We start from the raw sequence: 22,298 nt of genomic DNA, 5'->3' as shown, positions 1-22,298 counted from the left end.
GTTCTAGCAGAGGTAGGAGAGTTGCGTTCTTATATTTCCTCAATAAAATTGCCCTTGAGGTTCTGGAATGAGGTTTCTCCAAATCTAATAGATTGCTCCCAAAATAGCCTATTAAAAATGATGACTTGTTCTAATCTACTGCACTTTCTGGCTGGAAACGTGATTACAATCAGCAGAGCAAAGGTCACTAGGAATGAATGGCATCTGTTCGTAAGGCGTCTATGAGAAGGTTTTCAAAACCAGATGAGAATGTAATATAGGAATTTTTTGGTCTGCCTAATCAAATTTAGATGCCTCCATGCTGCCTGGAATTTGTGCTGTAGATTGTAATCTGCAGGTGGCTATACATGAGTCAGGGGTCTTGGAAAGACATTCCTGAAATAGGAAAACTTTTTTTTTTTTTTTTTTTTTTTTTTGGATAGTTCAAAGGTTCTTATCAGTGACCTGCTTCTTGAAAGAGATTGTATTTATCCTCATGATCTCTGGGTCAGCTCAACTAGGCTTTTCTTTTTCTCTGCATGGCTTTGATATGATAGAGGAGGGGGGGGGGTTGGTGGCAGCAGAGCAGGACTGGAGAGTCCAAGAGGGCTTCACACAGATGCCTGACATTTTGGCGAGAAATTTAGGAAGGCAGGGCTCAGCTGGGCTCAGCTCCCCTTCTCTGTCTGGAGTCCAAGCCTCTCCATCTAGTCTCTCTCCTACTACTTGGACTTCTGATAGTACAGGCCAGGCCTGCAAGAAACAGGGTGCAAGCTGCCAGACCTGGATCTGAAAATCAGACCTTTAAGACCTGGATCTGAAAATCAGCACCCCTCTGCTCTATTTGTCAGGGTAGCCACAGAGCCTGGCCAGGCTCAAGGGAGAGGAACACAGAATCCACCTGTCATTAGCCATGTTGGGAAATATTCCGCCATCTTTAACCTGCCCTAAAGTGATGGGATGAAAATACTAGAATTAGAGTTTGAGAATCCCTTCAGGCAACTGATGAACCCTGTCCACAACAGCAAAGTCCCTGTTTAAATAAATGCTTTCTTTTACTGCTGTTTGCAACGTGATTACCCAAAGCAGCTCTTTCATCTAGCAGGAGACGTTGCCCAGAGTTTGAGCTCCCAAACGCAACCTGGGAAAATAAACACCACGTCTGATGTCCTCATAGGCTTTGCCCTCTGAGAAAAGAACTTACACAGACATTTCTCATGCCTTTGACTCTTGCTTCCTTAATTGTGTTTAAAGTGCTCAGAAAGGTCCCCTGAGAAAAACATAATGTCTAGAGGCATTCGTGTTGGATCCAAGCTGAAACCATCTTTTGTTTACCTCCTGTGCTGATTGCCTCTCGGCTGGGGCCAGTTTTCTTTTCTGGGTACAAAGGAAAAGGAACTCACCCACGGTTTGCAGCCACCACTCCCACCACGGTTGGAAGGCTCCACCGTACTTCATGGTTGCACCCACAGCATTGCCAAGGCATGAAATGGTGAATTTGGACTCAGGGTTCAATTTAACTTTGCTGCTTCCTCCTCTATTTCCCTTTGACTCTCTTCCAATGTTTGTGATGATAATAGAGGGTGTGTGTGTCTTTGAGAATTTCCTTTTATAAATTCCAGCGTTAAGTCTGGGCCTAGAAAGAACCTTGGTGGATAAAGGCATCAAAGCAGGAGAAAAGTCCTATTCCTACTCTGCATCAGGAACATCCCTGGGCCCTGAAGTCAGAGGCCCTTGGCTTCAACATGTCTGTGTCCGGAACATTGACCTCTAGCACCAGCTGGACCTCAGGGCCTCCTTGGAGCCAGTGTTTAATAGGTTTGCCAAAGGATTTTTCTCCCTATGGTAACTTCCTATTGGCTTTGCTCTTAGATCATTCAATTCTGGACAGAAAAATTGGGATGGGGAAGAGAGGAGAAAGAAGGAACAAAGAAAGTAACTTTGGGCCCCAAGTGTGAAGACACATCGGCATTTGAAAAGTAAAGCAGGGTAAATCATCTCTGAAATGAGACTATAAGGTCTCTCAAAGATACTTTAAATTCAATGTGTGTAAAATCAAACTCCCACATCTTCCCCTAAAGCTAGAACTCTTTCACGGGCTCCTATCTCTCTAAATGAAGCCATTGTGTAGGCAGAAAGTTTAGAGGCAATTTTGAAACCCTCCTCCCTCTCTCCCAAATCCAAAACCTCACTTAGTAGGTCTACTTTTCCTCCTAAATGTCTCTTGGATTTTGCCTTGTCTCTAGCTCTGCCCTAGCCCCCTCACCACTCATGCTGGCCTATTCTCTTCTCCATGGATAATCAACGATTGTTTGGAAACTCAATCTGATTGTATAACTCCTTTGATGAAACATTTCTTTAGCTTCATGTTGGTCTGACAACAAAACTCTAACCCTTCACCTGACCTCTAAGGTTTTGCATGGTCTGCACCACAACCTGGACATGCTCATGTCAAGACTGTGTTTCCTTAGCAACCTAAATGTCCATTGACAGAGAAATGGATAAAGAAGACGTGGTCCATATATATATACAATGGAATATTACTCAGTCATAAAAAAGAATGTATTAGTGCCATTTGCAGCAACATGGGTGGACCTAGAGATTATCATACTAAGTCAGAGAAAGAAATATTATAAGATGTCCCTTATATGTAGAATCTAAAAAAAGAATACAAATGAATCTATTTACAAAACAGAAACAGACTCACAAACATAGAAAACAAACGTATGGTTCCCAAAGGGGAAAGAGGAGGAATAAATTAGGAATCTGAGATGAGCAGATACACGATATTATATATAAAATAGATAACCAACAAAGACACTATAGCACAGGACCTCTCCTCAATATTCTGTAATAACCTATATGGGAAAAGAATCTGAAATAAATTATATGTATAATATAGTGTGTAATATATATAAATTATATGTATATAAACAGCATAATCACTTTGCTATATATTTGAAACTAAAACAAACTTGTGAGTCAGTTATACTTCAATTTTTAAAAATTAATTATCTTATAAAAAGACTATACTTCCTTGATCCCATGCTCCAAGCACACTAGACTTTCAGCCCCTGCAATGCTCTATGCTTGTTGCTGTGATAGGACCTTTGTCCTCTGCTTGAAATATTCTCTCACTCTTGGCTAGTTCCTATTCCTACAGATCTCAACCCGCTGTCACTTCTTCAGGGAAGACTCCCTGACCTTCTTGACCAGGTCAAGTTTCCTAGTATTAGGGTGGCCTTATGGTTTCTCTTCCAAACCAGGACCCTTTTGAGAGTGAAATTAGATGCAATGATTAATTATGTTGGGATGTGCTTATAAATTGGGATCTCGGAGTTCCCGCCATGGCCTAGTGGAAATGAATCTGCCTAGCATCCATGAGAATGAAGTTTCGATCCCTGGCCTCGCTCAGTGGGTTAAGGATATGGCATTGCCCTGAATTGTGGCGTAGATCACAGACTCAGCTCGCATCCTGTGTTGCTGTGGCTATGGTGCAGGCCGGCAGTTCCAGCTCTGATTCAACCCCTAGCCTGGGAACCTCCATATGCCACAGGTGTGGCCCGAAAAAGTTTAAAGTAAATAAATAAGTAAACAAATAAGCTGGGACTCTCCCTGGCAAACCAGATCATGTGTTCACCCACCTACATGGGTCTTGCACTGCACTGTACCCCCTCTTTTCAGTGATTACAACTGTACACGTGTTTGTGTAATTTGGGGGAGGGGTGAGGTCTGCTGGACCAGAACAGTGGTGAGCTTCATGATGTCAGGAAATCTTATTTGTTTTGTTTTAGGAACTCCACTTTACAGGCATACCTTGTTTTACTCCACTTCCCAGATACCACATGTTTCATTAAAGATTTGTGTCAACCTTGCATTGTCAGATGATGGTTGGCATTTTTCAGCAATAAAGCCTTTTTTTAATTAAGGTGTGCACAGTGTTTTCTAGACTTAATGTTTTTGCACACTTAAGAGCCTACAATAGATTGTAAACTTAGCTTTTCCATGGCAGGGGAATCAAAAAATTCATGTGACTCACTTTATTGCAATATGCACTTCATTGCGATGGCCTGCAACCAGCAATATCCCCAAGACTTAGCCTGTTGTCTGGCCTACGTTAGATGGTCCAAAAGTACTTCATCCTTAAACATCATTTTTACTCTCTGCACTTTTTCATCTTGACCATTTATCTCCCTCCAGTAGATCCTCAGTAAGTGGCCCCAGGCCGAACAAGTGGCCCTCACCCACTTTTCTGGGAAGCTCGTCTGACCCCATTACATCTTGCATGAGTGTGAAAGAGGCCTAATCCCTGAAACAAACCCTCTCTGATCAACACACGGGCAGGCAGGAAAACGGAGCAAAAAAAGACAGCAAATCTGCAACTTTACAAAACCCTCTTTATAGAGAAAGATCCTCTTTAGAAAGTATTTTACATTGAGAAAGTACTTGCCCCACCACTCCGTTGCACGCACACGCACACATGTGCACACACACACACACATGCACACACTCACACTCAGAGCTAGGGAGAGGAAGAAGGAAATATGAGGTGAGGAGCCCAGTCTCCCCAGGTCAGGCCCCTCTGCTACTCTGAAATCAGTTTGCACTTTCAAATAATAATGGTTATTTGTTTGGAGACCAGGAAATATTTTAGGGACAATCAGGGCCATACCCCTATGACAGGAAAGCACATAGGACTGCAAATTAAACCCAATAGCCAGCAAGGGCCCTTTGGGCTAGGGACATGGCATCTTGGGGCCCTCACAGCCTCCCGTCAGTAGACACACAAGACTGGGCATCCAGGAGAGGGGACGGTGGCTCACAGACTGAGAGGATATATGATGCCTCATTATGAGTGACAGGGCCAGGAGGCAAGATGGAGGGGGACACCTGTCACTGCCTATGACACCTCCTCCCTTCAGAGCCAACACCAGGTGGAAGACTGAACCACCCAGTGTCTTGTCATCAGCTGCTGTCTGTTTGCCACCTTAGAGGAGCCACTGCTGCTGTGGAGGAATAATAACCCCTAAGGTTAGGGGTTAATGTCTTACTAGGCAAAGATAATTAATACACTGTCACTGGGATTTAAACTAAGCAAACTAAGGGCAGAGTCCACTCTCCTAACCCTGCTGCTAAATTATCTGTCCTATTCTAAACCTCTTTAGTTTATTTTTTATTTATTTTTTCTTCTTAGGGCTGCACCTGCAGCATATGGAAGTTCCCAGGCTAGGAGTTAAATCAGAGCTGTAGCCTCCAACCTGTACTAGAGCCACAGCAACACAGGATCCAAACCTGTCTCTGACCTACACCACAGCTCACAGCAACACCGGATCCTTAACCCACTGAGCAAGGCCAGGGATCGAACCCACATCCAGATAGATGCTGGTCAGGTTCATTAACCACTGAGCCATGCCAGGAACTCCTAAACCTCTTTAGTTTATTTTAGCTTTTGTTTAAGTCCCAGTCTCCTTTCTCCTCCACGGGCTCCTTGATTCCCTCCACCTTGACTGTGGGTCCAAGGTCAAATAATCTCAATCTCCTTTCCAGTCAGTGTCTTCACTGTAATTAGTATAAACTTCCCAGTTTGGGGCTGCCCACAGATAAATTGCTGCTTCTACCACCACGGTCGCCAATGCCACACCCCAGCACCTGTGAATCATGACCTAAGTGCCTTACCTGTATTTACTCATTTGATTCTTGCAACAGCTTTATAAGGTGATGCAATGCCAAAAAGAAGACTCATTTTACGGATGGGGGCATTGGGCTTAAAGTTGTTAAGTAAATCATCCAAATTGACACGGTTATAATGGTGGGTGTGGAATCTTGTCCCCAAGATGGTCCCCAATAACCCCGCTCTGTGCCCATGGCCGAGGTGGTCCTATCACACACTGTGTTGGGTTTGTCCCTGTGGCCAGCCGTGCATGGCAAGAGTGCAGTGGAGAGGGTTGCCTGGCAAGGAACAGCCAAGGAGAGCCACCCTGAGAAGCAGGGCTTCTGGCCCCGGTCGAGCCTTCCAGTGGCTGCAGCCCTGATACTTGACTGCAGCCTCATGAGAGACCCCTGTGCAATAACAAGGTTTATTGCCACACTAAGTTTTGGGGTTAATTTGTTACTTAGCAAAGATAATTAATACAGTGGCACTTCAAACTAAGCAAGCTGAGGGCAGAGTCCACATTCCTGACCCTGCTGCTAAATCATCTGTCCTATACGAAAGCTCTTCTGTTTTATTTAGCCTTTATTTAAGCCTCAGCCCCCTTTAATATGATCTTCCTTTACCATTGAAGGGAGAAAATGGCTTTTAATTAAGTGTGTATGTTTTTTCCAGACATAATGCTATTTATACACTTAATAGACTATAGTAGAGTGTAAACTTTTACATGATAGGGGAATTTAAAAAATGTATGTGAGCAATAGGGATTAGGGAAGAGGACTTTGATTAATGGATCAAGGCCCAGTACTAGGCATCCGAGATTGCCACTGCCTCTTAGAAGTTCGTGACCTAATTGGGGGACAAAGTTTTCCTCAATATAAAAGGATATGATACCTCGTAAATGTGGAATCTAAAAAATGATACAAATGAACCTAAGTACAAAACAGAAATAAACTAACAAGACATGGAAAACAAACATATGGTTACCAAAGTGGGAAGAATGGGGATAAATTAGAAGTTTGGGGAGTTCCCGTCGTGGCGCAGTGGTTAACGAATCCAACCAGGAACCATGAGGTTGCGGGTTCAATCCCTGGCCTTGCTCAGTGGGTTAAGGATCCAGCGTTGGCATGAGCTGTGGTGTAGGTCGCAGACGTGGCTCGGATCCCACGTTGCGGTGGCTCTGGTGTAGGCCGGTGGCTACAGTTCTGATTCGACCCCTAACCTGGGAACCTCCATATACTGAGGGAGTGGCCCTAGAAAAGGCAAAAAGACAAAAAAAAAAATTAGAAGTTTGGGATTAACATATACTACTTTTATATTACACTACTGTATATAAAATAGACAAACAACAAAGTCCTATTGTACAGCACAGGGAACTATATTCAGTATCTTGTAATAACCTATAAGGAAAAAGAATCTAAAATGGTGTGTGTGTGTGTGTTTGTGTAACTGAATCACTTTGTTGAACACCTGAAACTTATACAGTATTGTAAATTAACTATACTTCAATAAAAATAAATTTTTTAAAAAAGAGAGAGACTCAATCTGGCCAGTGTTGAAGGCATGATGCAGGCGCATGGTGTTGGGGAGATCCCTGAAGGCAGCCAAGGCTTGAGGCAAAGTGGGGCTTCAACTGTGCATTAAAAGATGAATGGGCTTTAACAGGCACCAGCAAGAAAGAGGGTAAAGAAAAAATTGGGGGAAACAGCAGTACCCGTTGGGGGAATCGGTGGCGCTCAAAGAAGGAACATGCCAGCATGGGATGATGTTACACTGGGACCAGCCTTTCTGGGTCATGAGGTTCCTGGAGCAGGTAGAGGAAAAGCAAGACTGCACCTCACAGTGGCCAGTACCCTAAGCTTTGTCACTTACAGCCAGTCCTCCTTCCACCGGCTCCTCCACCTCCTAGTCACGTGACCCTGGGACAATCCCTTAGCATCTCAGTCTCCAAATTCTTCATCCATAAGCTCCCTTCCTCAGAGGGCTGCAGTGAGGGAGGGTTATTCATGACCAATTACGCATTGAGCGCCAGCTCTCTGCTCAGCTCTGTTCTAGGTCCTTGGGATACACGTGCAAACAAAGACAGACCAATATCCTATGGCGTCCGCAAGTGTTAGCATGACTCAACCCACAGAAAGCACTTAGAGCACAGCCTGGGACAAAAGAAACACTCAAAACATCTCATAAAGCTCAGCTGTTATGAAGACTGAAAGGAGAATGGGGCTGCATGGTGGAGTGCATTCATAAGACACATTTTCTAAATGAGTGAAATCATGGGTTTGTTACCTGAGTCACCCAAGATAGAAAATCAAACCAAACGCCTGGATCTTTTGCCCAGAGGCCTCCTTGCTTCCTGACAAGCAGGGCAAGTGAAACCTTAGCAGTGAACCACTTGGAGGGTAAGTAGGAAAGAAAATGTCCCAGCAGACCCAGGAGAGCCCCGTGGGAAGCTTTGCCATCTGACACACATGAGGAGAAACTCCATCATTTTAGCAAATTACTGTTTTGTTTTTATTTAAGGGAAAAAAAAGCCTTGTGCCCTGGCTGTGAATGAATCACAGATTTTAAGCGGAACCAGATTTCCCAAGTTCCAGTATCTTTTCGCTCAATAGCTTTACCCCAAATAGCTCTTTGCTTTCACAGGAACGTCTGCCAAGTTTTTAAACCCTTCTCTCGAAGAAATCTCTCTCTAAAGGATACAGCTTCTCCATTCTAGTCCAAGAGAGGGGAAGCGTGCCTCTGAGAGACCGAGAGCAGATGGGCAGGTGAAGATCTCCTGCAAAGCATGGATGTAGGGACATCCTTGTATTTATCTATATTGAAATGAATCCAAAATTGTGAATCTGATTTGGGAAACTTTAATCCTGGTATGTTCCTTGAAACTTTCTCCCTTCCTTCTCTCCTTCCTTCCTTTCTTCCTTCCTTCCCTCCCTCTTTCCTTCAGTCTTTCTTGCTTGCTCACTCTTTCCTTTTTTCTTCCTTCCTTCCTTCTTTCCTTCCTTCCTCTCTCTTTTTTTTCTTCTTTCTAAATGAAATAAATCATTCTTCCTGCTCACCACCCCCTTTCCCACATCCTCCCAACTGTAAGGGCAGAGAAAGGACAGAGTAAGAATGCAGCCAGATATCGAAAAGAATTAGCCAAGAACACTACTGGGAGATGGCAGAAATATTTCGAAGCCTGAGTGGGTTCACTTGCAAGCCTGTACAAAATTCAGGGGCCCACATGAACACACCCCTGTCTGTGTACCACAGCACCTACTGCAAAGAAATACATCCCTAAAATGGGAGTGGAAATGTCAAACACAGGAGATCCTGTTTTTCCCCATGGCACCGTAGTTCTGATCATGGCAGTGTTAAGAGAAAACGGAGGAGGGGGAGGAAGAGAAGGAAGGAAGCCAGCTAGGATGTCGTCGTGGGAGCGGGCTGGTTAGGGTTCTGAATGAACACCTGCCGAGCTGGTTCTTAGAGCTGGTTCAGCTGACGGCACAATGGCTTCTCCAGCAGGTGGCACTAGACGAATCTTGTTGCCAGTAGATGTGACTTCCTGGGACCTGGGGGTAATAAACGCCTTGAATTCTTTTCCTGTGTCCACTTTTCCATTAAGGGCTATATAAGAATAGAACACCGATAGCCATTCTAAGGCAAGAAAGGGGCTCTCACTCTTGGACATTCGCTAAATTCCAGACCCAGACTTTCAATCCTCCAACAGAATCCCAAGGGCAGTATTTTCTGTTTACAAAGGAAGAGCCCAGACTTAGAGAGGGTAAGTACATCGCCCAAAGTCAGACACTGTGTTGGTGCTGATTCAAGACTGGACACCAAGCCCGCAATCTTTCTGCTCACCACCGCGGTGTGATCAGCAGACAGGTCCTCCTTCTCCCGCCAAGTTCTCCTGGAGCAGAACTCAGTGAACTTGAGTGATTCTGTACCAAAGGCTGTCCTATGAGCCAGAAACCCGTTTTTATCCTCATTTTATGGATAAGGAAACAGAGGCTCAGATCAGGTAAGAGATTCACCTGAATCCCACAGCTCAGAGGTGATGGGTCACTTGCTGACTATCCTGAAGCCATGCTTGTCCAGCTTTGCCTGGAGGTGGACAATAGCACAGGCCACCTAGATGATTTTGTTACCATCACAGACCAGGGAATTAAGGTTTGGGGCCTGACTTCACCTCTAATCATAGGAACTACTGGGAGAGACTCATTTACCCAACTATCTTTAGACAACTGTTCACTTGGCTTTTCCATCACCAAACCATCCTCAAAGCAACTTTGCTTCCCTCCCACTGTGAGGAAATGAAAGAAGACTGCAGTGGAAAAGCAAAATAAAAGCCACGCAGAACGGACTTGAAACTTTTAAAAATTCATTTGCTTCGCTTTTTTTGCTCTTTCTTGCTCCTCTCAAGAAAAAGAAAATTGTAACTGTGTTACCTGGACTTACTGTCATGATTGTTTCACAATATAAATATATATTAAATCATTATACTGCACATCCAAAGCTTATATAATGTTACATGCCAGTTAGATCTTAGTTAAAAGTTTTTAAGAAGAGAAAAAATAACAACAGCAAAAAAAATTGATTTCTACGTTCATTCATTCATTGCCCTTTGTAACCCAAGATGCTTTCATTTCAATCCATTCAATGCTGTTTCTTCAGCCTTTCCTTCAATGCTGTGAGCTCCCCAATATGTGTCTAATAATATCCCTGGCCTCACTCATTGGGTTAAGGATCTGGCATTGCCATGAGCTGTGGTGTAGGCCACAGATGCAGCTGGATCCCACGTTGCTGTGGCTGTGGCGCAGGCCCCAGCTGAAGCTCTGATTTGACCCCTAGCCTGGGAACCTCCATATGCCTCAGGCGTGCCTCTAAAAAGCAAAAAAAAACAAAAACAAAAAACCCACAATGCTTTATATATTAAATATGTAAATGTAAACCATCAACTTACACTTACCCAGAATCCACTTTAGTATAAAATTAAATAACCCAACTCTCATAATTTTTAAAAGAAAAAGACAAAGAATAGGAAATCAAAGACTGGTTTTGGTTTTGCTTTTGTTGTCTGTTCATTTATTTTTATGTCTTGGGAAATAGAACAACAGTACATTTTTGCATCTCCCTACAATTCAAATCTTTTTGTTATAACATCCCTTGTGCTTATCATGCCACATGCCCTAAATCTTTGTGTAGAAATAAATCTACAGCCATTATGGTAAAAGGGTCTCTGCAGATATCACCTCAACCCCCTATACTGTCCTGATCTCCATGCCTGGACAAAGACATTTAATTTTCAGAAAAATTACTCTGATTAAAATTCTAAAGTAATTGTAGAATCCAAGACAGACTGCATTGAGTTGACTATTTTATTGGTAATCTAGAGCCATAATAATGCAAGGTAACAAACACCCTAAAACAGTGGTGCAAAATATTAAGGCTCTGTTAAACTCATGAGGCTCAGGGTCAGCTGGCACTTTTTCTGCACGTGGCTGCAGGGGATGAGCTGGCAATCGGGTGGTCTGCCTTGGTCAAAGCTGGGACAATTGGGGTGAATTGTCTCCTTTCCAGCCTGGGCCTGTCCTCATTCCTAAGGCAGAGGACCAAAAGGAGAAGTGGCAATGTTGTCATGTCTGTGACCTACACCACAGCTCATGGCAATGCCAGATCCTTAACCCACTGAGCCACCAGGGAACTCCAAGGATCCTCTTTTTCAAGCAAATATCTAACACCTAGGAGAATTCAATAATGGATAAGATTTAGTGGGCAAGCAGTAAAGATTTGTTCTGAAACACATGGGCCTGGAAAATCTAAGACTCTTAAGAAGAAGCTTAACCTGCTGAGCCACCAGGGAACTCCCCCAACAATATTAAATGTAGCATCTGCTATGCACTCAGCACTACGAAAGGGATTCTCGACAACCTTGAAAATGTGTGAGGCAGAGAAATAAATAGCAGTACAAACTCCTTGAATATTGCATTGCTTCCGATTTCATCATGTTAACAAAACTATGGTTTTTTGGAACGGTTTCTGTTCTTTCAGAGGCAGGATCTAAAGTCATTCAATATTTCAATGGTATCTCACAAAGGCGGGTTTGGCACTAATTAGCACTTTAGGACGGTACGTGGCTAAGAGGGGCACATCACTGACCAGGTGACCCTGGGGCAGCACGACTTCTCGGCCCCCATGTGGGGATCGAGAACCGAGGCTTGGAGAATGACCTCCACGTTTAGACAGGCTTTTTTTTTTTTTTTTTTTTTTTTTTGGCTGCACTTGCAGCCTATGGAAGTTTCCAGGCTCCAAGTCAAATCGGAGCTGCTGCTGCCGGCCTATGCCACAGCCATAGCAACACAGGATCTGAGGCATGTCTGCAACCTACATCACAGCTCATGGCAACGCCAGATCCTTAACCTATTGAGCGAGGCCAAGGATCGAACCCACATCCTCATGGATACTAGTCGGGTTCGTTACAACTAAGCCATGACAGGAACTCCAAGACAAGCCCTTCGGACTTCTCAAATGGACAGGTCCCTGGAGACTGAGCTCCTCCTCACAACTGCACCTGGTCCCAGGGAGCCTCGAGATGGGACATGCAGATTCGGGGCCCAGGCAGTTCCAGATCCTTCCTGTGCAGATAGTCAGGTCCTAAAGAACAGCAGACCAAGCTCAAGGCCAGGGTCCAAAGGGGGCTCAGGCATGCATGTGCGCCTTCTGCCACAGGGGTTAGAGGAGACAGCAAATTAAATGAAGAGCTGTGGAATTATTTACATGTTCTAGAAAGCAAAAGGAATCACGCCACCATATTCACCATCTTTCTGTCCCAAGAAAATTCTTTTCTAAGCAGTTTGGTGAGTGACAGTGCCGTTAGGAGAGGGGATTTGTCCTAAGTGCGTGGCCGAGATGACAGTGGGGGCAAAACAAACCTTTCAAAGACTTGAGGCCTCCCAAACACTTGGTTTTGACAATGACTCACTGGCAGCAGGCCTTCTTAAAAGCATTCAAAACGCTTTTGAGGAGTTCCCATCGTGGCACAGTGGAAACAAATCTGACTAGGAACCATGAGGTTGCGGGTTTGATCCCTGGCCTTGCTCAGAGGGTTAAGGATCCGGTGTTGCCATGAGCTGTGGTGTGGGTCGCTTGGTCTCTAGTTGCTGTGGCTCTGGCATAGGCCAACGGCTACAGCTCTGATTAGACCCCTAGCCTGGGAATCTCCCTATGCAGAGGGTGCAGCCCTAAAAAGATAAAAGGCAAAAAATAAAATAAATAAATAAATAAATAAAGCTTTTGAAAGTGGAAGCTTAAATGTTATGGTCTCTAGCATAACTGTTGAGTTAGAATATGCATTTTTGCTACTAAAAAACAGGAGTCAGGAGTTCCCTTTGCGGTTCATCAGGTTAAGAATCAGACTGGTATTCGTGAGAATGTAGGTTTCATCCCGGGCCTGGCTCAGTGGGTAAAGGATCTGGCATTGCTGCAAGCTATGGCATAGGTCACAGATGTGCCTCGGATCCAGTGTTGCCTAGGCTGTGGTACAGGCCTGCAGCTGTGGCTCTGATTCAACCCCTCGTCCAGAAACTTCCAAATACCATAGATGCAGTAGGAAAAGCAAAGCAAAGAAGAGAAGAGAAAAGAAAAGAAAGGAAAGGAAAGGAAACGAGTCAAATTAATTTTTTTAAATAGTTTGCCATTTATAAATTCCCAGAGGCCTCAGCACTTTTGCATCCTAACATAAGATACATTACCGGAGTTCCCGTCATGGCTCAGTGGTTAACGAATCCGACTGGGAACCATGAGGTATCAGGTTCAATCCCTGGCCTCGCTCAGTGGATTAAGGATCCGGCGTTGCCGTGAGCTGTGGTGTAGGTCACAGACGCGGTTTAGATCCTGAGTTGCTGTGGCTCTGGCGTGGGCAGGCGGCCCCAGCTCTGATGAGACTCCTAGCCTGGGAAACTCCATATGCCGTGGGTTTGGCCCTAGAAAAGGCAAAAAGACCAAAAAAAAAAAAAAAAAAAAAAAAAAGATACATTACCTAAAGTCTATGGGGGATGCTTGTGAGTCTCTGTTTGGTTATTTGCAGCTATGATTCAGTCCCTGGCTTGGAAACTTCCATATGCCGCAGGTGCAGCTCTAAAGAAAAAAAGAAAAAAAAAGAGAGAGAGAGATGGAGGCTCTGTAGGTTCACACTGGGAGCACCTGGGATCTGGGTTCCTCCTCTGTACAACTCTCACATGCAAATGCTTCTTTGTTAATATTTTTGAAGTTTGCACCAGAAAACCTTTAGAGCCAACCGAATGTAATTAAGTGTATTTTTCCAACTTATAATGTTGCAACAAAGAGGCGAATAAAAGAACCATTTTTTCCCCCAACCATTTAACAGCCTCCGGGGAGGCACAATTTCCTTTCAAAGTAAACTATATTTCACTTCATAGAATGTTTTTATTACCCAAATTGGACTAAGTAATTGACAGTTTTGGAATCGACTCCTTCATTGTCTCGATAACAATTAGCTAATGAAACATTACAGAGTAAAATGATAACCTGAAAAGATCCAGGTAAGATTTCCTGTAATCATTTGCTATAAATCCTATCTTGCCTTCACCAATTTCTCTTTGACTACTTGAGATATGATCATGACATTTAAATCAATCCTATAACTTGGCACTTAAACCAGCTTCTAAGTATACAACAGTGTTCACCCTATGAAAGGGAGCAGAGGTGATAGCTTTACACTGCTTTATGGAGCATTCTAGAACACAGTCCACAGTGGGACAGAATGTAAGCAGCATTATAAAGCCGACACTTGGCATTTCTTAATTATTCCATTTCATAAATAATGAAGTCGAGTTCATAAATGAGAACTTTCCTAAAGTTCTCATCTTTGTCTCCACTCATTTTTATTCCAATCACCATCAATCAAAACAGAAGAAAGAAAGAAAAGAAAGAGAGAGAGAGGGAAGGAGGGAGGGAGGAAGGAAGGAAATTTAAAGAGAGGGCAAAAGTCCCGTAATGTTTATATAACCTGAATTGTTCAATTTGCTAATAAAAACACATATCTTAGAGGGGAATTTTCACAACTTGGTAAAGAGCACCTAAAAAATTTATATGTAATTTACTTAATTTCAAAAGACTGTCCCTCCTGACATCAGGAGCAAGACATGTATTGTCACCACTTTCATCAACACAGTGCCAGAAGCTCTAACCATAACAATAAGTCAAGAAAAAGAAATAAAAGCCATACAGATTAGAAAGGAAAAAAAAATAAGACTTTATTTGAAGACGACAAGATTGTTTGATGGAAAATCCTAAAGAATTTATAAAAACAACAATGAAAGATTTCTAGAACTTATAGATAAGATTAGCAAAGCACAGGATACAAAAGAAACCTGAAAAATTGTATTTCTATAAATGAGCAATGAATACGTGGACACAGAAATTTAAACTATAACACCACTCAAAAAAAATTACTTAGGTATAAATCTAACCAAAGCTTGTACAAGACTTTGTTGCTGAACACTACACAGTGCTGATGAGAGAAATCAAACAAGATCTAAATACATGGAGAGATATTATGTGTTTGTGGCTTAGAAGTCTCAGCCTAGCAAAGATGCCAATTCTCCTCAAACTGATATACAATTTAATATCATTTTTAGCAAATCCCAGCAGGATTTTTCGTCAATATAGACAAAGTTATTCTAAAATGAATATGAGAAGGCAAAGAAAATAGAATAGCCAAAACAAGTTTGAACAAGAAGAAAAAGCTAGGCAGGATTAGTCTACTCAATTTCAAGGCTTACCTTATAGCTACAGCAATCAAGACCTTGTGGTATTGTCAAGAGAGACAGACACACAGGTCAAGGGAACAGAATAGAGAGCCCAGAAATAGATCCACACCAATATTCCTAATCTATTTTGACAGAAGTGCAAAAATAAGGCAATGCAGGAAGGATAAACTTCTCAACAGATGAGGTCGGCTCTGTAGGACATCCCTAGGGGAACATGAACCTCAAACCTAAGTCTAATATTTTGTACAAAAATCAGCTCAAAATGGACTTAAATGTAAAACTATAAAACTTTCACCAAAAAAAAAAAAAAAAAAAACCACAGGAAAAAATCTTCAGGGTCTAGGGCTAGACAAAGAGTTCTTGGACTCGACAGCAAATGCATGAGTCATAACAAAATGTCAATAAATTGCATTTCGTCAAAACTAAAAACTTCTTTGCAAAGACTCTGTTAAGAAGATGGAAAAACAAGCTAGAGAGTAGGAGATGATATTTTCAAACCACATATCAAACAAAAGACAAGTATTTAAAATACACACAGAACTTCTAAGCCTCAACAGTAAAATAGAAAACAATCCAATTAGAACATGGCCAAAACACATACACAGACATGTCAATGAAGATACACAGCTGGCAGACAGGCCTATGGGAGGATTTCAATGTCAGCAGCCACTGGGGAAATGCAAATTTAAACCATAAGGAGATATCACCACCCCTCCATCAGTATGGCTAAAATAAAAAATAGTCACCACCCTAAATGCTGGCAAGGATGCAGGGAAACGGACATGCACTGCTGGTGGAAATGTGAAATGGTCCAGCCACTCTGAAAATTAGGGTTTTTTTGTTTTGTTTTGTTTTCATGGACATATAAGCGATTTACAATGCTGTATTAGTTTCAATTTACAATGTACAATTTTTTGTTGCACGATTTTGTACAACATTGTAAATTTACAATATCGTATGGGTTTCAGGTTTATAGCAAAGCAGTTCAGTTATACACGCATATGTATCTATTTTTCAGATTTTTTTCCTTATAGGTTATTATAAAATATTAAATATAGTTCCCTGTGCTATATATACAGTAGGTCCTTATTGCTTATCTCTTTTATATAGGGTAGTCAGTATCTGTTAATCCCAAACTCCTAATTTACCCCTCTCCCCCCCAAAAACCATTTTGCAGTTTCTTGAAAATCTAAATGTGCAGCTACGAGATGACCCAGCCACCGTACTCCTAGGCATTTATCCCAGAAAATGAAGACTTGTATGCACAAGTGTTTACTGCAACCTTATTCATGATGGCCCCAAACTAGAAATCATCCAGATGACCTTCGATGGGTAAATGGATAAATAAACTATGGTCCATCCATACCATGGACCATTACGTGGCTATAAAAAGGAATAAACTATGAATTCACAAAACACCCTGGAGAATTATACTGAGAGCCAATAGCCTGGTTATGATAATATACATACAGTTTATAAAACTATAATGTACAGGAGTTCCCGTCGTGGCCCAGTGGTTAACGAATCCGACTAGGAACCATGAGGTTGCGGGTTCGATCCTTGGCCTTGCTCAGTGGGTTAAGGATCCGGCGTTGCCATGAGCTGTGGTGTAGGTCGAAGATGAAGCTCGGATCCCGCGTTGCTGTGGCTGTGGCATAGGCCGGTGGCTACAGCTCCGATTCAACCCCTAGCCTGGGAACCAACGTATGCTGTGGGAGCAGCCCAAGAAATGGCAAAAAGACGAAAAAAAAAAAAAAAACTATAATGTACATATACTTTTATAAGATGTTGACATTGAGAATAATAGGATACAACATCTGTGATCACTTTGTATTATTGCTGTCAACTGCATGTGAGTCTATAATTATCTCAAAATAAAAAGTTTAACCATAGGAGTTTCCATTGTGGCTCAGTCGCCTTGACGATGCATGTTCAATCCCTGGCCTTGCTGAGTGGTGAGGTAAGGATCCCGTGTTGCTGTGGCTGTGGTGTAGGCTGGCAGCTGCAGCTCTGATTTGACCCTTAGCCTGGGAACTTCCCTATGTCTGCAGCTGCTGTCTTCAAAAAAATATTTAATAATAAGAAAAAAACTGTCATGTAAGGGAAACCATGGCACCATCTCTTCTGATCACTTTCAAAATGCAAAGTTTCACCCTGGGAAGATAGAGTTCATTAAAATGAACTAATTGATAGCATCCTCATAATCATATTTATGTAAAGGTATGCTTTTTTTTTTTTTTTTTTTTTAAGGTCACACTTGTGGCATAAGGAGGTTCCTAGGCTAAGGCTCAAATCAGAGCTGTAGCTGTCAGCCTACACCACAGTCACAGCAATGCCATATCCAAGCCATGTCTGTGACCTACACCACAGCTTACAGCAAAGCCAGATCCTTAAGCCACTGAGCAAGACCAGGGATCGAACCTGTGCCTTCATGGATAGTAGTCAGATCGTTTCCACGGAGCCACGATGGGAACTCCAGGAATGCTCTTTATTGACTGCAAATACATCATCTTTGCACCTAAACATTTTTCTAGGGGAATTTTGAAGTGATGTATATATGGTTCTCATCCTGTATCGCATTTATATACAGGACGGGAACTTCCTGAGTGACATTTTGAAATGAGTTGTATCTTCCAATTATTGAGAGAATCTTTCTGAATCATGGGGGGTGGGGCAGTGTCATTATCCCTCAAAACAAGTTTAGTTCTAATTGAAAATACACATATATTTAAAAATGTGCTCTTGGCATGACATTTTAATTCTTCATTTTATGGATGTGGGAATATACATGCCACAGTTTTATACTGGAATCTCTGCCAGTGTTTCCTTTTTGTCTGAGGCCCAATGTTTCTGGTTGGAATTTCATAACAAGATATGCATTGTTTCCACTGGGGTTTATACCAGACATAATTAGATAAAATGATGGTATGGTAGAGACAATACAGCTTTTATAATTCATTATTGCATTGTTGCTAAACTTCACCACGTTCCGGGTTTGAAGGACTGTCCTAAGTTAACTACTGCGAATTCCCAGAAGGAATCACAACTCATTTGTAAGCATCCACATTTGGGTTGCTTATCACAGTTTTGGAAACCTGAGAGCCAAGATTCTGTTGATTTTCACCTACTTTCAATATTAACGAGGAAACTTCATGTCGATGCAGCAATGGAGGTGCAAAGTTCATTGCTTAACTTAAAAGCTGCACAGAGCTTAACTCACTCCCCCTAATGTTTCCAGATGGGGACAGACTTCTGTTCAACAAACTCCTCTTCCCGCTTTCTGCTCTGCCAGTGACTCGTACAGGGCACTGATTTCTCTGTATCTCAAGCCTCTACATTTAATTTTTTACTTTGCAGTTCTCCCTGGAGTCAATTTGAGGGTTAACAAAATGCTTGCAAAACACTTTCAGGTTATCAAAGCAAAGTCAAAGGGAAACTATCTTCAGCCAGAATAAGGACAAAGTTAAAAGAAAAAGATTTAAACGTCTGTATTATTTTTACAAACAAGTGATGTTTAAAAATTCTCTACGGCTTTGAAATCTGAAAAGTCTTCAGAGCTGCTGAATTATTTTTTTTTTTTAAGATTTAGTTTGGATTATTTTACGATGTTTTAATTCTTGGAACACTGGCTCCCTAAATACATGGTCTAACTTAGTGCTCCAGACTAGCCCACGGATCCGTACCAGCATTGCCTAGGAGTGACTTAGAAATGTAAACGCTGGAGTTCCCGTTGTGGCTCAGCGGTAATGCACCTGACAAGTATCTTGAGGATGCAGGTTCAATCCCTGGCCTTGCTCAGTGGGTTAAGGATCTGTTGTTGCCGTGAGCCTTGATGTAGGTCTCAGATGTGCGGCTCGGATCTGGCATTGCTGTGGCTGTGGCGTGGGCTAGTGGCTACAGGTCAGAATTCAGTCCTTAGCCTGAGAACCTCCATATGCTGCAGGTGAGGCCCGAAGAGAGAGAGAGAAAGAGAGAGAGACAGAAAGAAAGAAAGAAAGAAAGAAAGAAAGAAAGAAAGAAAGAAAGAAAGAAAGACAGACAGACAGACAGACAGGCATGCATGCAAATACTTGGGCGGACCTCTTAAATCAGATTTAGCATCAGCTCAACAAGAATCCCTGGGGGCCCAAGAATCTGGATTTCATCACATCCTGCTTCTGATTCCCACATGCGCTAAAGTTTGAGAATTACTAGTATGGGATCAATGATGCTCAAAGGCAAGGTCCGTGATGTGGATGAAATCAGGTCCCTCAAAAACACATATGTTGCAGCCTTAACCCCCAATGAGATTGTATCTGGAAATAGTCCTTAGGATGTAATTAAGGTTAAATGAGGTCATGAAACTGGGGTCCTGGAGTTCCCTGGCAGCCTAGAGGTTAAGGATCTGGGGTTGTCACTGCTGTGGCTCAGGTCACCGCTATGAGACGGGTTTGATGCCTGGCCTGGGAACTTCCACATGCCATGGGCACCACCAAAAAAAAAAAAAAAAAAGTTGAGGTCCTGACCCAATAGGATTGTGGACTTGTAAAAAGAGGAAGAGGGAGAGGTCTCTCTCTTCCTCTTTCCATCCACATGCGAGGTCAAGGCCATCTGCAAGCCAGGAAGAGGCTGTCATGAAAACCTGGCCGCATTGGCGCCCTGATCTCGGATTTCCAGCTTCCAGAACCGTGGGAGAAAATGCATTCATGTTGTTTAAGCCGCCCAGTCTCTGGTATTTTATGATGGCAGCCTGAGCAGACTAAATACAACCAGGGAATCTTATTAAAATACAGACGCTGATTAAGTCAGGAAGTGGAGAAGTCAGATCTCCCAGGCAATGCCCTTCTCCGTCCACTGTCCCACTCTGAGGACCAAGGATGAAGATGATTTTCCATTTTACCTGGAATGAAATCCATCCACCCTGCTCCCATGTTGACCTGCCCGGTCGTGCAAGATTGGGGACCCACCTACCCCTCTGATTTCATCTCACATCTTCCTCCCACCCCTTCTTTCCTTTTCCTTAAACATACTGAGCTACTTCCTTCTTCTTCCTGCATCAGGACCTTGGCATGTACTTTTTTTCTTTTTTTTTTTTAGGGTCACACCTGTGGCATATGGAAGTTCCCAGGCTAGGGGGTCTAATCAGAGCTACAGCTGCCGACCTACACCAGCCACAGCTACCAGATCGGAACCAAGTCTCCAATCTACACCACAGCTCACAGCAATGCCAGATCTTTAACCCACTGAGCAAGGCCAGGGATCGAACCAGCATCCTCATGGATCCTAGTCAGGTACCTTACCGCTGAGCCACAGCAGGAACTCCTTGGCATGAACTTCACCTTCTGCCTCTGCCCCCAGCTCTTGGAACAATGGCTCCCTTCCCATCCTTCAGGACCCAGTTCTAACATGATCATCTCCCTAAAGCATCGCCTTTCCTGAATCCACTTCTGTCCCAACTTAGCTTTTCACAGCCTCACCTCAATCTGAAGTGACTGTGTCCCTTTGTAAATGCTGTATCGTCTGTCTCCTCCACAAGAAGGCAGATCCCACAACATCTGTTTCCTCACGTTCCCCTAAAAATATTTGTTGATGGAATAAATGATGTAAAGTTACCCTCTTACTGTGGTCCAAAGAATAGGAATACTCTCTTGCTCTTATGCAGGTAGATGAAGATGTCAGATTCATTCACTGGGGGTTGACTGGAGTCCTTGATCCATCCAGTCCTGGCTTGGGAGTAGATAGTGATGTCCTGCAGCCAGTTCCCCCTTATTTGTGTCTGAGCCAGGTCTGACCAGGAGAGAAAAACCATCCATAGCATCCACGGCATCAATCCATGGGCATCACTCACCGGGTCTTGATGCTGGTTTTGAAGGAGATCTGAAATGAGGGCTGGCACCCCTGCAGCCTCTTTGTGCACAGTCTTCCTCCCACTCTTGGCTGAAATCTTGACTCAGCTCTATGACTTAGCACTGGGTCCTGCTGCCTCTAAGCCAGGCCAATCCAGTTTGTGGGACTGGAGCCCTGACACACTGTCTGCTTGTGCTCACTGCCTCCCTGTGGGTACTGGACTCTGCCCCCTCTGTGGCTCCTGCCTAAAGATGTGGTTGTGGTCCTGTCATGGATGGATGGATGGATGAATAGATGGCACAGAAACAAAACCCCATCAGCTCATCCCAGCTAACAAGGGTCTCTGGTGCACATTCTATCCTCTGATCAGTGAGTCCACCAGTGGCAGCTTGTAGTCAACCACAGTGAGGGTATTTACACCAGAGAAATCAAAAAATGCTTCACACTGGTGTTCTGTGAAATTCCCAGAAAGCTGGGAGTTAAACATTTACCAGCACCCCACTGGCTGAAGTCCACCTGGACTGGAAAAGCACAAACTCTTGCTCTCTCTCTCCTGTCACTTGGCTGCTTTGTCATACATCCAGAGAGACAGCCTTGCAGAGCCCCTCACCCCTTCCCCACACACAGGGTCTGAAGCTGCCTCTTCAGACATTTATTTGTTTGTTTGTTTGTTTATCTCATGGCTGCATCTGCAGCACATGGAAGTTCCTGAGCCAGGGCTTGAATCCAAGCCGAAACTGTTGGCCTATACCACAGCCACAGCAACACCAGATCTGAGCCACCTCTGTGACCAACACCACAGCTTGGGGCAACACCAGTCCCTTACCCCACTGAATGAGGCCAGGAATCAAACCTTTATCCTCATAGACCCTGTGTCACATTCTTAACCCTTGGAACCACAACGGGAGCTCCACCTTCAGATTTTTTGGTCTTGTTTTCTGCAACCAGCTCATTTCACCTGATCTCCTCTCCCTGTGCCCTCCCATGGTACACACACACACACACACACACACACACACACACACACACACACCCTGCAACACAGAGTGCGCTGTCATTGGCTTGGTCTC

At 43.3% G+C, this 22,298-nt stretch overlaps 1 long non-coding RNA gene across 2 annotated transcripts in view; it reads right to left on the bottom strand.

The window, feature by feature from the left end:
• The window catches only part of LOC110255682 (uncharacterized), a 48,810-nt gene extending 27,364 nt beyond the window's left edge, over window positions 1–21,446 (bottom strand). For both annotated transcript variants that reach the window (XR_014818347.1, XR_014818348.1), the window contains exon 1: window positions 20,995–21,446. This is a non-coding gene — a long non-coding RNA (uncharacterized LOC110255682). The remainder of the gene's footprint in view (window positions 1–20,994) is intronic.
• Between the last annotated feature and the right edge of the window lie 852 nt (window positions 21,447–22,298).

This window comes from Sus scrofa, chromosome 10 (genome assembly GCF_054392235.1).
Source record: "Sus scrofa isolate SSC_HxYL_T2T_F1_AM1 chromosome 10, Sscrofa_HxYL_maternal_Yorkshire_Landrace_v2.0, whole genome shotgun sequence".
NCBI lineage: Eukaryota > Metazoa > Chordata > Mammalia > Artiodactyla > Suidae > Sus > Sus scrofa.
This window is presented reverse-complemented; position numbering and strand designations above follow the sequence as displayed.